This window comes from Alligator sinensis, unplaced genomic scaffold (genome assembly GCF_000455745.1).
Source record: "Alligator sinensis unplaced genomic scaffold, ASM45574v1 scaffold891_1, whole genome shotgun sequence".
Taxonomy (NCBI): domain Eukaryota; kingdom Metazoa; phylum Chordata; order Crocodylia; family Alligatoridae; genus Alligator; species Alligator sinensis.
Genome location: NW_005843019.1, coordinates 56,608 through 82,174, shown reverse-complemented (window position 1 = coordinate 82,174; position 25,567 = coordinate 56,608). Strand labels below are relative to the sequence as shown.

The following is a 25,567-nucleotide window of genomic DNA, read 5'->3' as shown; positions in this document are numbered from 1 at the left end:
CTGTTCTGTGCACGCCTGTATAAAACCCCATGCTGCTGAAGGATTATTGCCCGATAGCTGCCAGCCTGGAAGCTCAGGTGGTAGAGCCTGGCAGCCTTAATGGGTATCTATACACGTTTCTTAATGGGTGTCTATAAACATGCTTAAAACACTGCGGTGTCACATCTATTAAGCATCCTGTGTTTCAGAACGGCTACCGGGCTGCTTTAACTAAACCTCATTCAAAGAGTTTTTATCAAATCACCCTGTGGCCATTCTGAAATGAAGCACACTGGTACTTTCTGATTACAACAGATCAGAGCCGATTTATTGAGTCTGCTCCCATGGGTTGTAAATAGTACGTGTCAGACCACATGTGTAGGCACCAATGGGTGAAACTCCCGGACAATTAGGCACCTTTCTGCAGCTAGTTAGAGTCATCTGCCTGAGTCCAGCCTAACACGGTAATGCCCTCTCTCCCCTCAGGGTCTACCAAGGGTGCGGGAGAGACGCGCCCGCAGAGCAATCTGCCTGCTGCCCTGTGGGCGTCTTAGACCCGCGCATACGATATCTCCTGAGGTAAGGGAAATGGTTAGGGGAACTACCAAGTGACACTTGTCCAGAGAGAGCAGTGAGGGGAATGTGGGGCTTCTCCTACCTTCACTTCCTCTCCCTAGAGGCAGACGGGGGGACGGTTCTCCATGGGGACCCAGGCCAGGTTCCCCAGGCAGCAGTGTCCAGGACCCCTGGGCTTCTGGCCAGCACGATTCACAGGAGAGAGACCACCACTGGCTAAAACAGTTGCTTTGCAGAGTGGAGCTGAATTTCCATGGTAGTACTTGAGACCTCCTAGGCTTAGGTATGGGAACAAGAAGGGCCCATCGCTGACAGTGCTCGAGCCCAATGCTGCGTGACCTCTGCTGAGCGGCCGACAGACCTCCTTTCCTCGGTGTTCCCAACGCCTCGCTCCTCCATCATCGGACTGGATTTTTCTGCAGGTCACGTTTGCGGCCACAGAATAAGTCACGACGTCAGGGGAAGCCTCTTGGCGCTCCCACCATGTGCTGTGTGGACCCGTTATGTGGAAGGGAGCCAGAGGCTCCTGGCACTTGAATGAGAGGGTGCAGCAGGCCAAGCCAGCTGTGTGCAGCTGCAGCAGAAGAGCGCGTGCTGGCCATGGTGTGTGGCTGGCATGCCATGTGACCGGAAGGGGAGGGGCTTAGAGGTATATAAGCCTAGGGTCTGAGGCAAAAGGGGCAGTCTTGCCCTGCATGCTGGGGGAAAGGGGCTCCTGGAAGAGAGAGGCTTCAGGGAACACTGCCATGGACACCCAGACTACCCAGATGTGCTAGACAGAGCAGCCAAAGGTAGGCTGAGCACCTGTCCTGGTTTAGCCAGGACAATCCCAGGTTTAAGAGGCCAGCCTGGTATTTTGGGTGTCCAGAAATGCAGGGCTGCAGGACAGAGAATCAGATCGGCATGGCATGGTGACCTGGCCCCCTGCCAGCTTGTGAGAGCACGGGGAGGAGAGGTTGGGGGCAGTGTCCCGGATGTCTAGGATCTCGCTATGGTCAGGCTAGCTAAAGGGGAGGTATGGCTTGTGGTGAGGCATCGACCCAGAGTGAGGGTAAAGTTTGTCTTGGGAAGCTGTTTGCTTATATTTGTGTTACATTGAAGTCTAAGACTGGAGGATTGGGTTGTGGGTATAGGGGTGGTATGGATGCCACGGGGGTATGTGAGGGGCACCCAGAATAGCCCTGCAAAGGTGAGAGATCTTAAAGGGCCTGAGCAGCATGACAGCTGTCCAGCCAGGGTCAGGGACCCCAGGGGCTGGGACACAAGGCACCAACTGTACCAGGGCAAGTGCAGGGGCCCAAGCAGCTTGAGGTGGGTGAGGGCAGGGCCAGGGGCCCAAGCAGCCTGAGAAGGGCAGGACGGGAATGAAGTCCAGAACCTGAAGTCCAAGGTTGTGGAGCTCATCTGAAGGAGCACAGCCAGAGAAAAGGGGACAAAGCCAGGAAGGCTGAAGGGGACCTGAGGGGCACCCAACGTGAGGTCTGAGTTTTGTGATGCAGTCGGGGACCCCCTGAAGTGATACGCAGCACTACCTGCAAGGCGTGGGCATGGCTACAGTGGCGGATAGTGTCATAACCCAAATTAAGTGAGTGTCCCTGACAGAATAGAAAGCCTTTTTAGGTGATTGGTATTGCTCAATTTTTAGTACGTATCCAGATTGAGAAGTGTCTCCGACACAATAGAGTCTGCCTAGCAACTGTGGTAACTGTTGGGTTTGGTATATTCCATCTCCTCACTCAGCAGTTTAGTACAGTCCTGGTGCATTGGAAGATCCCATTTGGCCTGTACCCTGTGCCACGGTGGAGAGTTCCTTTGGGGTGATATAGAGGTCACAGCTAAAGTAGGTCGCAGGGGGAAAATCCCGCTGTACCAGAGCCCAGTGACTAAGCTAGGTCATGGAAAATTACAAACTTAGAAAAAGTTCCCGCCAATCATATGCAGATGCGCACACCACTATTGGCCATTTCCAAATTATTCATATTTGACAAGTTGCGATTGGTTTCCCGGCCATTTAAAAGCTAAGTTAGTTTCCGCCCATGGGGAGGTACCCTGTGGTTTTCTCTGAGGAAAGAGCTCCTCCGCAGTTTTCTCTCAAAGAGCTACTCTGCACGGTTTTTCTCAGAGGAAATATTCCGGGTGTTTCTCGGAGGGTACTCCCGTCGCCGATATCCAATTTGACGAGCTTTCCCCCCCCCACGGCCGCATCAAAAAGCCGTTTACGACTGTCGTTCATATCTTGTTGCATCGTCTCTTGTCGCATTTACCGTCTTCGCAACTCGTCATGGGTTTTTTTCGTTGTAACTGTAACTCAAGCCCAGTTCCATCGACCTACACTGTAATCATCACCGTCAGTGTAAGTAAAGAAATGTTTTTCAACCATTACACATCGTGTGCCTAGTTCCTCTCCGGTGTCACCAGTACCCGCCTGCCGTTCTAGGCTATTGACCCCATAGCCTCAGTCTGCCTTGCCACCCAACCGCCACATGGCGTCACGAACAGGATCTGGGGAAGACACCTTGGAGTTGGAACTAGTGAAATACTGCCCATGGCGCAGTGGGGAGCGCCAGACTGTGGGCCCATATTGCCTACCATCAGGCAGGGGGAAGAAGTAAAAATGAGGTTGCCGGCTACTTTTCTATCTGGGGAGAGACGGGAGCCAGAAAAGAGTGGGCCGTCCAGCGGGGTCTATGCTCTTTTGGGTGTGTACTGAGCGGAGGATGAGTGGTGTGCATGCCGCAGGACGAGATGGGAACGCTGTCTCTATCATGAGTGAAGGCGGAGGGCGCGAGGGATCCACACCCTGCCCAGGAGTTTGCCCACTGTACTCGGTGTGTGCGCGAGAATGGGGAAGGAACAAACCCCGATAAATTTGACTTCCCGGCTCTAGCGCCCCAGTCGCGCGGCCACGAGGTGCTGACACAGCTCCGGAAAAACTTCGAAACAGAGGGCCACACCGCGACCAAATGGTCAGAACCAGAGTGGCACCAGGGGAAAATAATCAGTATAATGCTTAGATCTATTTCGCATCTGCTGTCTGAAAATGCTAACCTGGAAGCCCAGTTAACAGAAGTCAGCAGGGCCGCCACAGAAATAGCGGCGCGAAAAGGCCCGTCACCACCACCAGAAAATGGCGCTGAAAGAAAAGTGAGCCGCTCGGGTCCCCCGGAAAAGAAGGGCGGAGTCACGGAGGAGAAGGCGGGACTTCACCCAGCAAACTCGCCCCCTAAGGTGATGTCGGTCCCAGCGGCCCCGCCTCCTAGTTATGGGGAGGGGGCAAGTTCCTGGAGACATCTCCTGAGTTACTTTGTAGGGACGGGGAAGAGCGACTGGTGCCCGGGACAGCTGGCAGGAGAAGGCTGCCACGAGGTCAGAGGCTATGAACCAGCCCCGCCTCCTAGTTACGGGGAGGGGGCAGGAAGCGGAGAGCTGTGTCAGCCTCAAGATACAGTAACAAGTCCAACAGCCGCTTACCTGGTCGGATATCAAGGGCAGTTTACCCCACGAAGAGAAGGGAAAGAATTACCCCAGAGGACGCCAGAAGAGAGAGCAATGTTTGGTTTTCTCCTGTATCACACCAAACTTACCAAGCGACAGTTGCGCGCCCTAGGGGATGAAGGACAACAACAACTAGCGCGAGGATTAGGATTAGTCCCTAGGAAAAAAAACCAGGGGATGAATAACTGCCACCGGACGGATCAACGATGACAACTCTGAGCTCGGACCACGGATCTTCGCCTATATACCAGTCCCATTGTATATAATTCTGTTAACCCAACAATACGACGCAAGGTCTTTAGTTACTCAAATTAATTAACCATCAAAGAGCGCTCGAACCAACATCCTAAGAATGTATGGTGCCACGAGTCTATACCAACAAGGGTGTATATTTTACAAAAGAAAGTTCAGAAAGTGAGGAAAGAGATGAAGAAGATGATGATGGAAGGGGGCAAGTAGTAAAGACAAAGAAAGAAAGGTGATCAGGTTCTATAGGGACCTGTACACAAAAGGAAGAGGAAAAGGGAAGTAGAAGTAAAAGATAGAAGGAAAGGAAGGGAATTTTGGACGGAAAAATAAGGTGTAAAGGATGTCGTAAATGGACAGAAAACAGTATTAAGACGTTGACGAGAAACCTGCGCCAAAGGAAGAGGAACATCAAATTGGAGAAGAACCATTCGAGCAGAACCCTAACCGAACACCAGCAGTGGCAGACCTTGCCCATCAAAATTAGTTAACCTGTTGAACTTTAACCCAGTTATGACCCTAGTTACTGCTTGTTGTTGTTTATGTTTTCTTTCAGTGTTGATCGACAAGGGAGCCGTAACAGGTCCACTGACATGAAACACATCTGGGTCGTCCTAGTGGTCTCCGTTATGGTACACGGGTCAAGTTCATGGTACATCGTCAACCCGAATAACCTGACGGACGCTGCCCGGACCCTCGATGGAGAAAGAGCACCACCACGAGCCTCGGCGAGTGACATCACCAGGTCGCCCATCGAGATTCTTGCAATTGGACTTTTTGTTACGGGCATAATTTCATTGATTAACCTTATAATGATTGCCTTAGTTATTGCTTACGTTTATACCCGGTTATCAAATCTTCCTGAGCCCGACGAGTTTATAGATGAGATGACAATTTAATATACCCATTTGCCACCTAACCCGTACGGCGACGAGCTCATAATTGAAGTGCTTAATCTATTGTGTCATGGCCAAGGGGGCATGTCATAACCCAAATTAAGTGAGTGTCCCTGACACAATAGAAAGCCTTTTTAGGTGATTGGTATTGCTCAATTTTTAGTACGTATCCAGATTGAGAAGTGTCTCCGACACAATAGAGTCTGCCTAGCAACTGTGGTAACTGTTGGGTTTGGTATATTCCATCTCCTCACTCAGCAGTTTAGTACAGTCCTGGTGCATTGGAAGATCCCATTTGGCCTGTACGCCTGTGCCACGGTGGAGAGTTCCTTTGGGGTGATATAGAGGTCACAGCTAAAGTAGGTCGCAGGGGGAAAATCCCGCTGTACCAGAGCCCAGTGACTAAGCTAGGTCATGGAAAATTACAAGCTTAGAAAAATTTCCCGCCAATCATATGCAGATGCGCACACCACTATTGGCCATTTCCAAATTATTCATATTTGACAAGTTGCGATTGGTTTCCCGGCCATTTAAAAGCTAAGTTAGTTTCCGCCCATGGGGAGGTACCCTGTGGTTTTCTCTGAGGAAAGAGCTCCTCCGCAGTTTTCTCTCAAAGAGCTATTCTGCACGGTTTTTCTCAGAGGAAATATTCCGGGTGTTTCTCGGAGGGTACTCCCGTCGCCGATATCCAATTTGACGAGCTTTCCCCCCCCCACGGCCGCATCAAAAAGCCGTTTACAACCGTCGTTCATATCTTGTTGCATCATCTCTTATCGCATTTACCGTCTTTGCAACTCGTCGTGGTTTTTTTTCGTTGTAACTGTAACTCAAGCCCAGTTCCATCGACCTACACTGTAATCATCACCGTCAGCGTAAGTAAAGAGATGTTTTTCAACCATTACGCATCGTGTGCCTAGCTCCTCTCCGGTGTCACCAGTACTCGCCTGCCATTCTAGGCTATTGAGCCCATAGCCTCAGTCTGCCTTGCCACCCGACTGCCACAGATATAAGCAAGATTATGCCCCTAATGTGATACAGTGTCTGAGGACAGGACTGGTACCATTTGGGCGCATGGAGCACAAGACAGCTAAGGGATTGAAGCTCACTCCTGGAGCCAGGGGCAGCCTCCCGCAATACTATCAATCCAATCCAGGCATAGCCAGTTTGAAATAGCCCCTGCCCTACTCCTTAAACACCAGGAACCAGGTTCATGACAGGGCCCCATCCATGATGTTTGCTCCACTAGCTGGAACACAGCCCCGTGGCCCAGAGCTGCAGGGTCAGGACAGAAATGATTTGTTTGTGAACTTACAAAATGGAGCAAAAGAGCACCCTACAGTGCAGGAATCCCCACTTCAGGCTGGAAGGGGGCCACAAATACGTCCCATGGCATCCAGCCAGCAAGTAGGAGAGCACTTTGGAGCTAGGAGTTGTCCATGTCCAAGTGCTCTGCTGGATCAACCTGGAAGATCCCCGCAGAGCTATTCCCAGTGAAAGGGCACAGGACTCTTCTGCCTGGGGTGGCTGTGGCCTGGATCAGGAGCACCAGTAGCCCTGAGGTGGTGGGGGTCGTACTCCCACTGCCCCAACCCAATCCCCAGGCACGCTCCAGATGTGTTGTGCTGTCACAGTCCAAGAGCTAACTGTATTTTCCTTTCCAGGCCTGCGTTACTCCATATCCCAGCCCAGGGAATTCGGAGATGGGCACCAGATGGGGGATGGAGGAATGGCCTTGCCCACTGGTGGAGTTGGTGAGTCAGAAATTTAGGTTTCCTGGTCCAGGGAAATGTTTTTATTCAGCCTCTTGGCTGCACCAGTGCTTTGCAGGGAGATGCTCTTGTCCTGCAGCTGGGAAGGGGCTGTGTGATCACCCAGCTTCCCCCAGCACCACATGGGCGAGACTCTCTCCAGCGTGGAGACTGTGTGTTGGGTCTGCCCTGTACTGCCAGGGACCTGTGCCAGGCTCCAGTGAAGCCCAGGGCAAATTGGGGAGGTCACTTGGCCCTGGGGACAATCTGAATGAGCTTCAGTGGTGGGTCTGTGACTTCGACCCTCAAACTAGGCTGGTACTACTCACCAGCCACGTTTCTTGGTGCTTAGGAGCCCCACAGCTGGGACTCATGGGAAGTGTTGTGCCCATCTTCTGGGAAGGGCCCTGTGGAGGAACCGATAGCAGGTCCATGGGGTTTGAGAGGACCAGAATTGAGCTGCTGGATGGCAATGATGATTAGCTACAGTCAGCAGCTTTGACCGTGTCCTACGTGAGAGCTGCCTCCGTGCTCACCCAGGCACACCCAGGGGCATTGCCAGGAGTGCCTGTCAGTGGGAGTGGGGCTGTGGCTGGGGCATTGCTTTGGTTTTAATCAAGTGTTTCATCTTCTCCCTCACTGACGTCATGTCACCATTTCTTTCACTGCAGACACTTAAGATGCTACTCGGGGCTGCACGATGGCAGTACCCGTGCCCTCCAAGGAGGAGGGTTTGGGGCCAGCGTCCTCCCGGTGCCGTGCCGGTAAGACACGATAAGAGCCGAACCTCAACAGCTGCTCGGTGGCAGAGCTCTGGTGGGAGAGGACCTCGGGGCTTGGTGTCTGCCTCCTTTTTGCAGCTGTCGCTTCGGACTCCTTTCCCTCTGGCTACTTGGGGATTGAAATGTGTCAAGGCCCAACCCATAACACAATGTTCAACTTGTGTCTGGCAGCATCCAGCAGGGCCAGCCCGCTGCAGGGGAGCCTGGCAGGGTGGAGCAGGGGCTTCGGCACCCTTCAGACATGAGCAGCCGAGGCAGCGGCAGACACCAGCCCTAGTAAGTTGTCTTCCCCACCCCCAGCTGAAAGGGCTGGTGCGTGTCCTTGCGTCTGCCCTCGGACTAGGCCTATGTTCCTCCCCAGACATATCTCTTGGCACCTAGAAGCCGCACTGCTTCCAGCAAACGAGCCCTTTGCAGGGAGATGCCCTTGCTCTGCTGCCGGGAGAGCTGCTGCCTAAGCAGCCAGTTTCCCCCTGAGCACCGTGTGTGCGCCAGCCCTGCCCTGTGCTGGAAGAGGCCGGGCTGGGGCTCCCCTGCCCTGCCAGGGACCTGGGCTAAGCTCTGGTGGAGACCAAGGCAGACCCAGAAGGTCACTTGGCCCTGGGCAGAGTCTGCAAGCACAAGGGGTTTCCCTCAGGGAAAAGCTCCAGGCCTGGAGGTGGAGGACCACCGTCCTTGGTCAGCAACCACCTTAGTTTGTGGAAAGTGCCTTGTATTTATGACCTTGATCTCTTCAGGGCACACAGAACAAGGAAGCTGCCATGCCTGGGAAGCAGCCAGGGCAGGCAGAGGTGAGTTACCTTCCCGGATGTCCACTTGTGTCTTTGAACCCAGTCTAGGATCCCTTCAGGTCACTACCCATGGGGACACTTCACACTGCTTAAGGCTGGATTTCTAACCCGTGTCCACAGCGGGCAGCAGCTGCCAGTGCAGTGGGAACTGCAACCAGTGGGGCCCACCCTGGCTCTCTGATTGCAGTTTCTGGCTCTTGGGATGCTTATAGTATCCCAAGTATCAACTTCTAGATGAATGGATGGGATGGATAGATAGACGAGGTGATGGAAGTGCAACGTGCCCTCCAATGCCCATCTGGAACCAATCCAGTGCTATCACTCACCCTGGTCCCACTGCCAGGGAAGACAACATTGTGATGCAGGATCAGACCATTAGTGTTACTGGAATCAGAGGTTTATGCCCCAGCCTCAGGATGCAGGAACCATTGTGCATGAACCTCCCGTTGCAGCCTCTTTGCTTTCTCAGGGGCTCCCACTGAAGGGTTGGACGATTCATATTCTGAACACACATGTATAAAAGCCCGTCCTGCCTAGGGACTATTGGCCAATGTCTGCAAGCTCAGGTTGTAGTGCAAGACAGCCTTAATGGGTGGGTGAAGCTCCCGGAGAACTAGGAGGCTTTTGGCAGCTGTTTGTCATACAGTTGGAACAGAAATACTAAAGCTCCTGTGGAAATGTTCTTCATGCAGGAGCTCCTGTATCTTTCCACCTTTCCCAATTGCATCCCTTGAGACGGGAAGTGCTGGGCTGGTGCACAGTCTTCTCTTACCCCAGTCCTAACACCGTGGGGCTCCAAGGCACCTCTTGGACTTTGCAGTCCTGTGAGTAACATCATGTTCAACTTTCCAGGCAGGAAGAACTTGGGGACTGGGTCAACCTGGACCCAATGTGAAGGGGGCAATACAATATCTCCTGGAGTCACTGAAAAAGGTATCACATCTCTTAGTACTAACAGCTTTTCTAATTCTGCACTCCAGCAATGGCCCGTGTCATCAGAACATACTTGAAATTGCCCTTTCATATGCTGTGCTGGAACATCTTTACATGGCGTCTCAGCCTCCCATGTACTGCAAGGGAATTGAATTAGTGTGATGCCACTCAGATTTTTCTTCCTCTTCATGAAGTCAGGGGAGACAGGCAGGTGAGGCTGTTATGTCTTGGGACATGTCTTGAGGGTGTTATGTCTGGTGACCTTGACTGCGCTTTGCCAGTGCTCCTGCTAGGACCATACCAGAGGTTCCTGGTTAGAGGGTCTTACCCATCCGCTTCGTGTAAGGCAGAAGCAGTCGTCCCCACACCAGCTGGCTGTTTTTGAAGGCAGCTGCATCACCTCTACTCTCAGACTTGGCTCGTGTTTCTCACCAGGGATGTCTCTTGACACCTAGGAGCCCCACGGCTGGGACTCGGTGGAAGTTGTCTAGGACACATCTTCTAGGAAGAGGCCCTGGGCAGGAAGTGATAGCAGTGGCGAGAGGTTTAGGAGGCCTGATCCTGGAGCAGGGCCCAGGAACTGAATAGCTGGATGGAAGTGCTGGTTACCAACAGTCAGCAGCTGTCACTGGCCACCCGAGAGCTGTGTCAGCAGTGCACTCACCCAGGCACAGCCATGGGCATTGTCAGGGGAGCTGCTCAGTGGGGTCAGGCTGTGGCCATGGTTTTGTATTGATTTTAATCTTGTGAGTTTTCTTCTCTCTCACTGACTCCGTGCCACGATTCATTGCACTGCAGTTACTGAAGAGGATTCTCGGGGCTGTACTCTGGCAGTTCCCGTGCTCCGGGAGCATAGACAGAGACCCGCGGCCCCCGGCCCCCTCCCGGTAAGACGCCAGAACAGTAGCACCCCAGTGGCTGCTTGGTGGCAGAGCTCAGTGGGGAGCAGGCCTGGGGTTTGGTGCCTGCCTCTTCTTGGCATCTTGGGAAATTTTCCTCGTTGCATGGGAGCATTGTGTGGGTATTGCCTGCTCCGGGCCCTGCCCCTGGGGACAGTTCCCACTGCTTGCACCTGGATTTCTAAAACATGCCCCAGGCAGGCGGCAGCTGTCCGTGCTGTGTGACCACCACCAGCCTGTGGGGCCCACCCTGTCTCTCTGGTCGAAGTTTCTGACTCTTGGGACTCTGCTGATGTTAGTCAGGACCAACTTCCAACCAGCTGGGCAGGTCACGCTGTGACGCTGCTGATGTTCGTCAGCATGGGTGACTGATGCGTCACGCGTCTGCATGGTGGTCTCTGCTCCCCATTCATCATCTTTTGGTTTTTCTCTCTCCTCTGCCACCTGGGAAGCTGCTAGGAGTTTCTCTGTTGCCTTTTTGTTTTTAAGGACCTGGTCTGCAGGACATCGAGCCTGGAGGAGTGGATGTGAGGGCTGCAGGGTGTAGGGCAGAAAATGTACACCTGAAAGCTATTCCCCCTGCTCTGCCCCCTTCCTCTCCAGCCCTTCCCACTCCCCTGCCTCTCCTCTCCCCACTATATATTTTGTTAGGTTAGGCTAAGTTATATTATAGTGTTTAATTTTATATTATACTGTATCATCATGAACTTTCTTGTATTATATATTAGTTGATGGTTATTTATGTGCCTCTGTACTTCTTTAGACATATGTAGCCATTTGTCATAACCTGCCCATAAAATACAAGTGCACTGACATCCATCTGGGACAGCTGGGTACAAAGCACCAGTTGTACCACCCTGCTCCCTCTGGGTTGGGCTGCACAGTGCACAGCTCCTTTTAGACCTTGCACATTTTGGAAGGTGGGAGGGGAAATACATTGGGAGCGAGCAGACCAGGGGCACAGCCTGTGCACAGTCGTGCAGGGGAGGACGTTGCCCCCTGCTTTCCCCAGTGGGTGCTACCCTGGTGTGATTTGATCTCACTTCTGCCGGGATTCAGGAGACCCAGGCATCGGGGCAGCAGGGAACCAGTGCCACCAGCCTGTGAGCTATGCCGTGGATGTGTGCGGGTGAGACCACACGACTGCACCCCCTGGAAGACTCGGAAGCGTCTGCAGCAGCGAGAGGCCAGGACCCTCTGCCACCCCCGCAGCACCCACCCTACTCTTGTCTGTCTCTACAGCAGACTCCCCTAGTGCCAGAGTCACGGTGCAAGCTGGCCCAGAAGCATTCCCACCTCTAATCCCAGTCCAGAAACCAGTTCCTAATTTAAACTCATATACTTAGTCCAGTGGCTGCGGGGGGGGCTGTCACATGGACGCCTGGCACGAACAAACTGAGCTTTGGCCGGGAGATGTCGAGAGTCCCCCGGTGCCAGAGAGACATGGTGCGGGGTGGCCCAAAAAGGAAATCCAATCACAATCTCACCCCCAAAACCAGTTCCTAATTCAAGAGCATAGATTTAGTAGAGTGGGTTTGGGTGGCGGGGGTGGAATATGCCGGTAAGCAGCTCGGCGTGGCCAAACTGTGCTCTGGGCCGGGCAAGTCTCTGGCTACAGACGTCCAGAAGAGTCCCCCGGTGGCAGGGGTGTGGGGTGGGGTGGCCCCAAAAAGATTTCCAACCGGAAACCCAGTCAAAACCGGTCCCTTATTCAAGCCATTATACGTAGTGCAGTGGCGGGGGAGGGGGCTGTCAGCTTGGCACGGCCAAACCACGCTCTGGGCCGGGCAGGACCATGGTCGGGGTCTGTGGGACAGTCCCCCGGTAGCATCGACAGGACGTCTGGGGCGGCCCAGGAAGGATTTTGCCCGAGGAATCGGGAATAAGGAACTGACGTCAGCCTCGTCCAGGACCCCGTGACTGCTCTCCGGGCAGAGCCAAAAGCCTCCGGGAGGGTGGGGGAGGGAAGGAGAGAGACGAGGAGGAGAATAATAATAATAATAATAGATTGAATCCCTAATCAACAGCCCCAGGCACCAGCTGAGGGGAAGCAAACATTGACAAAAGGACAAAACAAGGGGTTTTATCCCCTCTCACCCCGATCCTGCTGGAGGAAATCAAAGGCATCTGCCCAGGTGGCGGCTTGATTTTTTAGGAGGGGTTTGGTGCTGCTGGGCCCCGTTTACACGTGAAGTTAAACAAGCGTGAGGGGTGGGGCTCCTGGCTCCCCCAAAAAGCAGCTGTGGATTTTTTTTTTTTTTTTTTTTTTAATAAAAGGTTGTTTCCAAGGCGTTGTGCGGGACGCCCGTCAGGGCTGAGAGCCTTTATGTAGGCGCGCCGGGGGCGGGGTCGGCAGTTGGCGCGCGGCGAGCGGGTCGTTGGGGGGTCGTGTTGGGAGCGGCAGCAGGGCTGGGACCTGTTCCGCCCCCGCGCTGCTCGGGGGAAAGTGCACTTTAGCATAATTACGTTACAGTCTGTAACACCAGGCTTTGCTCTTAGCGGGGAGCTAACTTGAAGGCAAATCACAGATGATACATTACACTTTACACTCTGCAAAAGATGATTTTTTTTCAAAATACAAATAGGAAGTTTTGCCTGAACAAGACTGAGGCCAAAAATGTGTGTGTTGCCCAGGCTGAATCCATAGCAATGAAACCAGTGCTGCGGTGACTGGTCCTCCTGAGCTCTTCGCAGCAGCAGAGTTGCTGCTCGTCTCTGCACTTCAGTCAAAGCCCGAGTGGCAGCTGAGCGGTGGCGTCTGCCGCGGGGCCCTGACTCCAGTGCGGGGCTGCGGGCAGAGATGGAAGCCGCTAGTTTAGAGAAGTGGGGAGGCGGGGATGGTGCCTGGCCGTGCACGGTCCGATGGCGGGGCCGTGAAACGCTGGTTGAAAACGGCTTTGGGAGAACGAAGAGCCCTGGGCCTCGCTCACTTGGACTGTTTGCAAATGGGCTGGACCCCATGATCTTACAAGGTCTCTTGCAGCCCTGATGGCTATGAAAATGTTTCTGGCACGGTGTCGGCTTCTTGCTCTGTGCGCGCGCCGTTCCAATCTCCTTGTGACACAGGTTTCTTAGATGAAGAGCTGCAAGCGACGGTTTTGACTGGGAGTATGATGTGGGGCCTTTATGGTGGGAATCGTCAATCTTACCAGACCTCGGACTTAAAGCAAATGGTTCGTTCTTCAAAGAAACGCACTGCTGCTAACGCAGAAGGGCTGTTTCTTTGGGGAAGCTATGGCAAGGAGCAAGGGAGTTTGTTGGAGCCTATCCTGAGACAAATGAAGAAATGGCTGAAATATATCATACCTTCTTTTCCTCCAAGTTTCCTCAGAAATGGTCTCCTATGCAATGACAAGCACAATTAGCATCGAGAAAGGGGAGAACTACTCAAAGCCCAGAGAAAGAAAAGAGCGATGTGGGGATTATTTCAGTAAGATCAGGGTTTTCACATTAGCAGGCCCCGATGAGATGCAGCGTAGAGCACTCGAAGAATTAGCTGAATTAATTGCAGACTCATTGACTCGTTATGTTTGAGAGGCGAGGTGCGGTCTCAGAAAGCTGGAAGAGAACAAATACAGTACTTCAGAAAAGGGGAAAAGGAAAGACGCAGTGAATTACAGAGTAGTCTAATCTTAGTACTGGGCAAGACACTGGAGTGTGTATGTATGTAGATATAGATATATATAAAAAAGTATTTGTAATGACTTTAAGAAATTAACAAACTGCCATGTGACAGCCAGCATGGTTTTATCAAGGGCAAGTCGGGTGGGCAACGGCTGCGAGGCAGAGGTGCACTGTGTGGCTCCCTGCGGTAATGCCCGTGGCCCCAGGGAAGTCGCGTGCACACACACGGGAAGGTCTGCTCTGGGGACGGGTGCGCATCCCTTGCCCAGCGACACTGGCACAGCCCCAGCGCAGATGTGCTCAGACTAGGACAAAGGCCTGGCTCCGTTTTCTCAATACACAGACCCCTCGGGTAAAAAAACAGGCAATCTGTAAATGCCTGAAGGTTTGGGCCTAGTCTGCTTTGATGTTACTGGACTGTTTAATAACTCACTGCATTGCTCCGTGTCTGTGTTGGAGAGGGGAAAAGGGCCAGATCTGCTCAGTGCAGGCACCGACTGTAGAGGATCAGCCCGTCCCGGGGAAAGCTTTGCCTGGGGGTTCCCCAAAAAGCCACATCTGGCCTCCTGACTGCACCTTGCCCATAGTGCCAGCGGACTGGGGAAGTGGGGGGCATTCAAATGAATCTACACAGCCCCTTCCCTTGCCCCCTCCCCTGCCCAACCAAAATAAAAGTAGCTGCAGATTTTTTTTCCTAAGGATTCTTTATTCCCAAAAACTCAACTGCAGACACAGCCAAGGGACTTATGGGTGGTGAACGTGGGGGCGACCCGGGTTTCAGAGTTAATCCAGCCAAGGGTTTGCGGAAGGGACTGGAAAAGAAAAGGCGATTCCTATTCCTTATGGAGTGTAGAAAGTCAGCTCTGCGTTGACAACAGTAACACTGGACACTTGTCCGCGTTACACCTTTCCTTTTTAAACGTAACACTTTTCCTGTGTCCATGTCACAAAGATTGCCTGCAAGCCGCCTTAATTGTGTCTGCAGCTCCACATTGTCAGCTGCTTTTATTGTTTTACTTTTATTTTTGGTGTAATTTAAAACTCCTCGGATGTGTTTTATTTTTAGCTCCTGAATTTCTTCCATGAGGGTAGTTGTTATCGTTTTAAATTTTCAACGTGGATCTGACTTATACCCGAAAACGTGATTTTCCCTGCTTTGTAACTGTTACACCACCAGGGGCCACTTGGGTTCCCTTGTAAATCCATGAAAATCTATTGAATTTCTCTTGCAATGATTCAACCAGATGCCAGGTGCTAATCTTGCAAATTTTTACTGATTATTATTTTACTGAGTATTTCAGATGAATGAAAAATGAAATTTCTTCACAAAATACATGTTGTGCCTTTCCGCGCACACTTTGCATCTGGCTGTCCTTTTACTGGCTGCCGCTGCCGCTTATCAGAGCTGGCCAGCCTCAGCCTCTTGCCATTCAACCTGGCCCCCCAACTTTTTATCCAGCTTCTCTTCCGCCCCTCTTTGCATTTTTTTCAGTCCCAGTAGGCAAGCACACAGAAGGCTGTATTGTATCCAAAAAGATTTAATAACATAAGTTAACTTAAATTTTAACAAACGAATACTTTAACCACATATTTTAAGTTTTACAAATGGATAAATAACGAAGAAAGAAAGAAGGATGCTTTTCTTCATCCATATCATGCTTCTCTGCCAGGTTTTACTCCTGCCAAAAAAATATTTGAAATGTGTAAATGTGACTATCCAAAACTTTCTTCTCACATGACATAACTGTTTTAACGAGTCTTGTTAGAAACTCCTGTCTGAACCTTTGAACCACCTGCAAAATGAGATCAACCTTATTGAATGTCTTAAAACATTGCACCATATCATTACTAGTGCTTTTCATAACTTCCAAAATAGCTTCCCCACTCCGCTTTAACACATTGAACACATCTTTAAATTCAGATGCCATTTCTCACTGGACGTGTTTTCAGATGCTTCTGTCAGTAGCTGAACAATATTTCCCTTAGCTTCTCATTGATTTTTTTCAAAAATTATGTTGACATTGAGCATTAGCAGCTGCTCTTGAAGAAGGAGCGCCTATCCACAGATAAAAAGAAAACTCTCACAGGTCCTTGGCTACTATTAAACATTTCTTTCTAAAGAACAGTGAGTCATTCTTAAAACATTTCAACAGGACAGCCACCACAAGAATTACTAATGACATCTTAATAAGGCTGTACCCCAAAAATATTCAGCCTACTATCCAGGCAACTAGTCCCTCACCTGCCTCTACCTTGTAGGAAAAAACACATAACACCATCCACCCACCAGGGAGTAAGTTAGATTTGTTTAAGGGGAAAAATGTCCCCCACCCCTGCTCTCATGCCACCAACAGATCCACCCAGGGGCCACCCAGACCCCTGAAGAGCCCAGCTCAGCCCCCTGCCTGCAGCCCTCCTTGGGGCATGTTGAAGTGAGAGACGCGGCCCCCATGGCACGCCTGCCCCGCACCAAAATTCAGTTCCCTCCTCAGCTAGCTTGAGCAGCCCCTGCTGAAGCGGCCCCACTGTGGGGGAGAGCCTGGAGCTCCATGGACCCAAGGAGCGGCTCAAGCCCCACAAGCCCATGCAGAGCGTCCAGGTGCAGCACCTGGCACAGGGAGCTCCGCCCTGACAAATTTATCAGTGTAAATTGGTAAGAACCAAAAATGCAGAACACTACTAATACCACTGCTGTTATGTACAAGTCACCATTTGCGAGGATTGCAGGGTCTCCGTCTCAGGACTCTGCTGCTGCCTCCCCGACACAGCGCTCCCTTTGGAACCTGACGAGTCCTGTGACACGAGGACGGTTGAGTCGGAGTCCTCTTCCTCATCATGAACAGGAGTTATTTCTGTTTAGTTCTCAATGTTATTAGTCAGGAGGTGTTACTTATTTTCTACCACAGTAATACAATGGCAATAAAGATAAGGTCTTACTAGGTTAAAAGTCTATCCAAACTTCCTGTTGACACCCGGAATTAACGTCAGTGATGGACTCAGTTTGCTTTGGGGTTAACCACTTTTCTTTATTTTGTTTTACATTTATAATCAACATGCAATTAGACAGATTGTGTTTGTTATGTGTTTTTCAGGTATATCTTAATTTTTTACTTCACACATCTTCAGTTGGCTCACCCCACTCGTACATTGACTATGATATAGATTAACTGAAATTTAACAGTTGAAATACGCAAGAAAGTACTTTTTTCTTTTTCTCTACGCTGTGCGCTCAGACACCAGGGGAGATCTTCTTTCACCAGATGTCTTCGGGTGGTTCTTGTGACAGCTGAAATTATGTCTGTGTGATAAAGGTGCTTGCTGAAGGCTCTATGAAGATTAGACCAAGTGTTTTTCTGTATTTGTTTAGATATTAAGCTATATGTTGTTGCTAAAAGCCTAATTAAAGTTTAAGATGTAGTGAGGCCTTGTATATAGTAAAGCCTAGTAAATTTAGCAAAGCCTTGAAGTAGTAAGGCGTAGTTAAAATTACCTTATCAAAGGAATGCAAGGCTTGTACTGCTATTGGTCAGTCTAAGGACAGTTGAAGTAAAAGGAATCTGAGTGGTTGTATCTTATCAGAACCATTCAGAAGCTTTAAATCAGCTGGAATATTTGGAAACCATTCAGAAGGAAGATACAGCTCTGTGAAAAGGATTAGTTAGCTGTTGGCCTGGATCAGTGGGCCCGTGGACCTCGAGCCCAAAAACTGAATTTCAGGGTCCTTCCCGGTACCTCTCGGACTGATCAGGGATGCCTGACTTCGCTGAACTTTGCGGAAAGAGAAGCTTGCTTTGTATCAGGCATCAGAGGGGACTGCCGATAAGTTGCCGACGTGAACTGCTTTTGTCTGTCATTGTTTGTCTTGTCACTACACGTAGTTGTGTTTTTGTTAAGTCAATAAATCTTTCTTACCTTTCTACCCCCAACCACACTCTCAATCCCGAACCCTCCGCAGGCAGCTGGGACAGTTCTGCTTCTTTACCGTGCTAAAGTAACTGTTGCCCTGGCTGTCTCAGTCACTAACTTCTATAAACTCTGATTAACTTCAACAAACGTCCAAACTTCAACAAGGAAACAATAAATACTCTGTAGGGCATAGCCTTGCAGGTAGCTGCCCTCGTTTATCTCACCGTAGCTCCAGCTGACGATCCCGCACTGCTCAGAGCCTTGTCTGGGATATGAAGCCGCTTCTCTCTGTTCTCTCCCAGCTTGATGAGCCCTGATCCAATTGTTTATTGCCTTCAGGACCAGTCTTCAAGTGTCCCCTTTACCCCTATGGGCTTTTCTTCCTCTGATTTCCCCTCCTCATCCTCGCTCCACCTACCAATGCACCCCGCTCTCAGCTGTTCTGTCTTAAAGTGACAGCTGCTCTGGAAGCGGTGTTCTCCTTGTTTCACTGCCTCTGTCTCTCTCCTGGTCCCTCCGGTTTTAGCCTACATCTCGCCACACATCCTCTCCCTTAAGATGCTGCTAGGTGCTTTTTTTACATGTCCGCAGGGTTCTCTTGGTGAGCGAACTCACCTATACAGGAGTCTATTTTCTCTGGAGAGTTCCCATCTGGATGACAGGATAGGAAGTCAGCGACTACATTGGCGTGTCTAGGTCTAAGTTCAATATCAAAATGAAATGGTTGTAAGGCGAGAACCCACCGTGTGATCTGGGTATTGTCCATCTGAGTGGTTTTTAGCTGCTTCGGGGGGCGTGCTCAGTAATTAATGTAAACTTGTGGCCCAGAAGATAGTAACAGAAGTATTCTACCCCCCATTTAATGTCCAGACATTCCTGTTCAATGGTAGCACACCTTTGTTCCTGGGGGTTAAGTTTTCTGCTGGCGTATGTGACTGGGCGTTCTATTCCCTCCATCTCTTGAGTTAATGCTGCTCCCACAGCGTAATTGGAGGCATCCATGTGTAGGATGAAAGAACATGTGAAATCTGGAGTATGAAGTACCACATCTTTGCATGAGGCCTGTTGGGTTTTTGAAACGCTCCTCGTCCCATTTTATGGGCCCATTACCACGTCCTTTCAATAGGTCTGTTAACGGGTCCATCACTTCCACAAAATGTGGGATGAACCTACGATAGTAACTGGCTAATCCGAGAAAAGCATGCGTTTGTTTTCTTCTTTAAGGTGTTTAGTAGTCTCATATAGTTTCTACCTTGTCTGTTAGAGGACAGATACGTCTTTGGCCTACTGTGAAACCTAGATATTTAGTCCTAGCCTTCCCTAATGCACATTTTCTTAGGTTCGCTGTCAGACCAGTTAGTCTTAGCTCTTAGAGCACCGCCCAGAGGGCTTTCAAGTGTTGTTCCCAGTCATTAGTGTAAATGATAATGTCGTCTATGTAGGCTGTGGTGTAACGCTGATGTGGGGCTAAGACCCAATCAGTTAGCCTTTGGAAGGTCGCTGCAGCCCCATTGTCACAGAGCACTGAGGAGCCCTGTGCCTGAAGAGGGGAAAACTGCTAAGGAAGGAGCCCTAGCAGTGACTAAGGAGCCCAGCTGTGGGTTGCCAGGGCAACCAGAGGAGGTCAGCTGACCCTAAGGGGCAGGGCCTGGCTCTTATAAAGCCCAGGAGCTGAGACCAGAGGCAGTTCCCTGCCAGCAGCCAGAGAGGCAGGAGCTCTCTAAACCAGGGTGCAGGAAGAAGCCTGACCGCAGGTACAGTGTATGGCAGCTCTAAGATACTTGAGCAATGTTGTTTTAGCCAGGCGGCTTCAATTTATGTTACAGCCCAGGAGCTTGTGTTTTGTTGTTGGTTAAACCGGTGGTTTGGGTGAGACTATAAGGGGATGGAGGAGGCCTCATAGGGGACTCACAGCGGAGTGTGAGCACCCCAGCGCCAGCGGGCGCAGCACACAGGGTGCATAGACCCCAGCTCCAGAGAGGGGCGTTTGAGAAGCCCCAGTGCGGGCGTGGCGAGCCCCGGAGAGGGGAGCACTGTTGAGAAGCCCCAGTGTGGGCATGGCGAGCCCCAGAGAGGGGAGTGCTGTTGAGAAGCCCCAGTGCAGGTGTGGCGAGCCCCAGAGAGGGGAGCGCTATCGAGAAGCCCAAGTGTGGGCACGGGGAGGCCCCAGATAGGGGGGGCAACATAATTCAGGAAGCCCAAGTGTGGGCACGGCAAGCCCAGATAGGGGGCAACACTTAAGGAGCCCAAGTGTGGGCACAGGGAGCCCCAGGAGAGGGCGTTAGCAACACCTGAGAGGGCCCAGAGAGAACAACCCCAGAGAGGGGAGCGCTATCGAGAAGCCCAAGTGTGGGCACGGGGAGGCCCCAGATAGGGGGGGCAACATAATTCAGGAAGCCCAAGTGTGGGCACGGCAAGCCCAGATAGGGGGCAACACTTAAGGAGCCCAAGTGTGGGCACAGGGAGCCCCAGGAGAGGGCGTTAGCAACACCTGAGAGGGCCCAGAGAGAACAAGAAGGGGCCAAGATAGGGATAGACCTGAGTTAACATCTGCGAGGCTTGGGCTGCGGTACTGGGGAGGAAAGGAGCTGCAGATAGCGCCCCCTGGCAGCGGGGCAGAACCAGGGCAGCCTCCCGCTAATTTACACCAATTAATTAATCTACAACAACAAGGCATGGCAGGCGAGTAGGCGGGCGGTTGCCCCAGAGAGAGGTGTGTGGGCCACATTAAGGGTAGCCCAGGTCGTGTACCTGTTACAATGGTGCATTGACCGGGAACGTTTCGTACGGCAGTGCGTCATAGGACGCTGGTTTGGCCGTATGAGAGAGAGAATCCTTGGGTCCAGAGAGAGAGAGTGGATGCTTAGCCTGGGTCCAGTCACAACCACAGGTTGTAGTTCAACTACAGCAAGCGATACAAGGCCTATGGGAGCAAGCCGCTAGACAACGGGCTCTGTTAGCCAATGCAAGGGAAACCATCCACACTCAACTGGAGATCCGGGTGGGGATGTGTGGCTATGGAGCTAGGAGTGGCCCCGAGGCAGGGGACGAGCCACCGGCGGTTACAGTTGAAGTGATAATAGAGAGAAGAATGTAGTTCAACTACAGCAAGCGATACAAGGCCTATGGGAGCAAGCCGCTAGACAACGGGCTCTGTTAGCCAATGCAAGGGAAACCATCCACACTCAACTGGAGATCCGGGTGGGGATGTGTGGCTATGGAGCTAGGAGTGGCCCCGAGGCAGGGGACGAGCCACCGGCGGTTACAGTTGAAGTGATAATAGAGAGAAGAAGGGTTCTGTCATGACCCAATGATTGTGTGTGCGCTTCGGCACTGCAGAATTATTTCCCGCCACATGGAACTTTCTTTGCACGGTGCAATTCTCAGCTGCAGAGAGAAAACCCCTGTGCAAAAAAGTTCCCGCCAGGCGTATGCAAATTTGTGCTCCCTTATTCCCGTGGGGCGGCTAGCGATTGGCTTGCTAGCCGTATAAGAGGCTTGAGCGGTTTCCGCCCAAGCCGGAGATCTCCAAGAGTCTCGGGAGGACGCCGAGATCCCCAATTCCGAGAATTCCGGAGAGAATTCCATGATTACTTCGTGGACTTCTTCGTAAATCTCGGACCGACTGGTGGTCTGATCAGCTACCAAGAATCTCTCCCCGTCACCGAACGATCCCGATGTAACCCCACCCTGCACGCTCGTCGAGAGTCATTTCGGACTCTCATTTCGTTCGTTATCCAGAGCTCTATTCGTTTTGCGGAGCCTAGCAAACTCCGTGTGTGTGTCTCTTCGGTGGAGCCTAGCAAACTCCACGTGTGTTTGTCTGTAACTGCAACGCAAGCAAGTCTTTCTGCCTGCACCGCGACCACCTACGGTGTAAGTAAAGTTTTCTTTGTTCAACCTCTACGAGTCTGTGCCTAATTCTAGTCCGTCATGCCGACTTTCCCTGCCCATGTGCCCGGGCTGCTGGCCACAGCCCCTCGGCCCCGACAGGTTCGAGCTATGTTGGACTTGGGCTCATTACAGATAATGGTGCGGAGCAACGTGTTACTGGCGGAAGAAAGGGAGATAGTAGATCATGTAAAAATACAATGTTGGTGCGGGGACTCCCTAAGAGTCAAGAGAGTAAGGGTCAGGCTTCAGGTAGGCGATAGGACCCGGCAGATGCTAGTTGGGGTCGCTGAGCAGTTACCCTACCCAGTAGTACTGGGTTGTGATTGGCCAGAGCTATTGGGGGAAATAACCAGAACAAGGTCGAAGGAGAAGGTTGAGGGATTCGTGGTAGAGACCGAACAAGTGCCCCCTGATGAAGAAGCTAGGCAAGAGGTGGATGTCACCGCTTTGTGGGAGGATGAACACTTTCAGTTGGAACAGAGCCAGGAGACAGACTTTCGCTACACATTGGAAGAACACCTAGCCCAACGAGACGGCGAGGTCTTACAGCCAGAGTTAAATAATAAAATAATTATTTAACCAGAAAATGAAGAACGCGGGAGCAGCAGCAGCAAATGGTCAGTTTGCAACTGAGGAGGTGTGGCACCTCTCTTTAATACTTTAATATTTGGGGGCAACTTTACTATTTCTTCTCATTGTCATTGCAAAAACCCGACAAATATTGTGAGCAGACTCTGCATGCCAGACCCACTCCCTGAGATATGCAACATCCAGGGTGACATATAGATAATGTCAGAAATATCCCACCTGTAGGGATATGTATATCCTGTAGGAGTGGATGTGAAGAAGTTGGTTTTGGGACTGATGGAGAAAATCAGGACGGAGGCCGGAGACCTGATGAAACAGACTTTAATACATAGCGCTGTGGAGAAATCACAAGGGGATTTCTGCCTGGACGCCGCCAGGTGGACTCTTTTATACAGCGCAGTAAACAACTCCCATTTGTCATGTGCGAACTTGTTGCTGGGCAAGATACAGCAGTCACCCTGCTTGGCTGCAAGCCAAGCACGCATATATGGCGATAAGACAGTTGCAGACCGTTTTCCCACTCAATTATGCTTACCCAGCCACCACCCAGTTTTCCCTTATGACCTGCCGCTACTTACGTCAAGGGCCTGCTTCCACAGTCCCCACTTTGATGGTAACCCAACCAGGGTTTGCCATCACACTTCCATAGACTTCAGTTGCGCGATCTCCTTCTTCTCCCATTCTCCACGTTCCAGTTCCTTCACTACCATCATTCTCATTTCACCCTTGGTTATTACCTGCGCAGATTTCTTACAGAACAAAGACATGCAGTTCATTACACAACAAAAGCATAAGCCTATAACCAAAAGAATTATGGTAAAATAAATTAGATCCTTTATCAATTCCCTTGCCCAGCCTGACCAGTTTGGTAGCCAGGACCAGAAAGAGTCCCACCACCCTGTCTCTGACTTGCGTTTTTCTTCCTCAAACTCGTCAAGGGCCTGCTGCATGGAGTCTATGTGTTCCCCTATTTCCTGGTGATTCTCAGGAATATAGACACAGCACTCCTTCCCAATCAAGGCACAAACTCCCCCCTTTGAGGCCAGCATAAAATCTAAAGCCATATGGTTCTGTAGGGTGACTTGGCAAACTGCCCATAGCTCCTGATTAATTCCCCTCAGGGCACCTATGGTTTCATTAGCAAACCTCTCAAAGGCTGTAGAAAGTGCATTCACCCCGCACATGGCCTTTGCTGCTTCATACCAGGGGAAGCTTTATCCAAATATGGCCTGAGTGTCAGTTATGAAAGGGAGGGCTGCAGGTCTTGAGACGGCACCCCGTCTGTTCCTGACCCGATTACCGAGTCGGGGCCGTATTCGGATTCCTGGCATAACTATTCCAACATAACAAGTGCCTTTCCAGTTAACGGGGAGCCATTTATAGGCTCTTTTCCCACAGATATAGTAAGGGGTGGGGCTATCTGAGGATCCTGCCTGTATATGCATTCCGCCATTCATGCTGCAATTGTATGAAAAGTGGAAATTTAGGCCATCTTGCGAACCATTGTTATGACACGATACAGTAAGATTACATCTACTAGAACCCATATTCTTCCCTGTGCCATTGTTCTTATAACACAGATAACCCCCCATAGTATGGGCCAAGGTGAGGGCTGGAGGGTTGTGGGTCTTATTCCAGGAATAATCAGAAGCTTTCCAGGATCCTTTCATAAATGATGTTTCGTTCCAATTGGTATTTGTGCAATTGGTCACACTTTGGTTCTGGAAATACCAGCAAAATTCAGGCCTACCTCAACTAACCCCAACCAGGAAGATGCCAGCACCTACCGTAAAGGGGACTACTGAGCAAAACCAACATTTACTCAAGTTATAGGAGGATCGGAAGTACTCAACTAAGGAGATGAAGGTATTGTTGGGTGGAAGGTCCCATTCCTCTGTCGGCCATGTCGTGCCTGAGTACCCCAAGGACATGAGGGCTAAGAGGGAGAGAGAGAGAGAGTGGGCCACATCTTTAAGGAGGTGGAAGTCCTTGCTAACTTAGAGGTCCAAGGTCTGGTCCAGAGGCTGCTTGAGCTCCTAGGTCCCTTTGGATGAGCCTAAATTCGGGCTCACGGCTTTTGGGAGTAATCTTCAAGAGTTCTTGCCTTAATCTGTTGCACCTTTACTTTGGTGTCCCCGGTCCGCTGGCGCTCCCAGGAGTCAGTAGGTTGGAACTCTGGAGGCTGAGGGTTCCGGATTGATTCCCTCGTCGGCAGATGTGCCTTTTTACAATGAGAGGCGTGGACCCACGAAGGTATCTCTGCAACCCTGACGGCAGTGTCTGTCACGAGGAGGATCTGGTACGGGCCCTTCCAGTGGGGTTCAAGACAAGTCTTCCACGTGTGTCTCTTCGCATAGATCCAATCTCCCGGCTGGAAATTGTGTGCTGGTCCTGTCTGGGCCTCAGGCTGGGTGTCTTTAACCTGGGAGTGGACAGAACTGAAAGCATTAGTAAGACCCTTACAGTATGCCACCAAGGAGGAGTGCACCCCCGAGATGTCAGTGGCTGCTGGCATTACTGAGGGGTGGTATGGTCTCCCCATCAGGATCTCAAAAGGGGAGAGAGAGTGCTTCCTAACTGGAGCGGTCCAAATCTCTAGGGCAATCAGAGGAAGTGCTTGCAGCTAGGTGAGGCCAGTATCCTGGCACACCTTAGCCAGTCTGTTCTTGATCTGACCATTCATTCACTCCACCTTACCACTGCTTTGTGGATGATAGGGCATGTGGAATCTTTGGGGAATGCGGAGGGTTTTGCAGACATCCTGCATAACCCTTCCTGTGAAGTGTGCGCCTTGGTCAGATTCAATACTGAGAGGCACCCTGAACCTTGGAATGACCTCATTAAGAAGTTTCTTTGCCACAGAGGTGGCATCTGCTCGCCTGCAAGGAAAAATTTCCGGCCATCCACAGAACATGCAAATCATGACCAGGGCATGTTTGAATCCCCCTGATGGTGGCATGTCAATAAAATCAATTTGCAAGTGTGAAAAGGGCCTAGTTCCCACTGTCCCGTGTCGCGGGCTGACTTTCCCAGATTGCCCTGGGTTGTGGGACTGGCAGGCCGGGCACTGTGCAACTACCCGCTGGGCCTCTGTGGAAATCCCAGGGGCAAACCAATAACGCAGGATGTTCTTCATGATCCCCCCTTTGGCAGTGTGTGCAAACTCATGTGCCACACCTGCCAAAAGAGGCAAGAGAGACTTGGGAGATC

General features: G+C 51.2%; 1 long non-coding RNA gene across 1 annotated transcript; it reads left to right on the top strand.

The window, feature by feature from the left end:
• Positions 1-9,411: 9,411 nt before the first annotated feature.
• Positions 9,412-11,026, top strand: LOC102387485. Its single transcript, XR_325277.1, has 3 exons — positions 9,412-9,446; positions 10,245-10,333; positions 10,835-11,026. It is a non-coding gene; the product is annotated as an uncharacterized LOC102387485 (long non-coding RNA).
• Positions 11,027-25,567: the final 14,541 nt, after the last annotated feature.